The sequence below is a fragment of the Dermacentor silvarum genome, chromosome 8, assembly GCF_013339745.2.
Source record: "Dermacentor silvarum isolate Dsil-2018 chromosome 8, BIME_Dsil_1.4, whole genome shotgun sequence".
In the NCBI taxonomy this organism is placed as follows: domain Eukaryota; kingdom Metazoa; phylum Arthropoda; class Arachnida; order Ixodida; family Ixodidae; genus Dermacentor; species Dermacentor silvarum.
The window spans coordinates 31,950,908-31,951,211 of NC_051161.1; positions in this window are offsets into that span (position 1 = coordinate 31,950,908).

Genomic DNA, 304 nt, shown 5'->3' on the forward strand with positions numbered 1-304 from the left:
TGAGGCAACACTTACGCACTTATCACCTGCCTCAATGATCCTTTTGGCCTCAATTATTAAACGAACCCATTTGTCACGGCTGTCACGGCGTTTTATTGCTGATAGCAATTATATGGACACTCAAAGAGGATTTCTGCAATCACCATATATATAGAGCAAACGCGACTTCTTCCATGGCGCGAAAGGCCGTGGGGGGACAGGAGGAAGGAAGGGAGGGCAGGCGACGTTTAGCTGCGGCACCAAATGCGTATTTAAAAAAGTTGTCGCAGTTTCACCTGAAAGGTGAAGCATCAATTGCGATAGC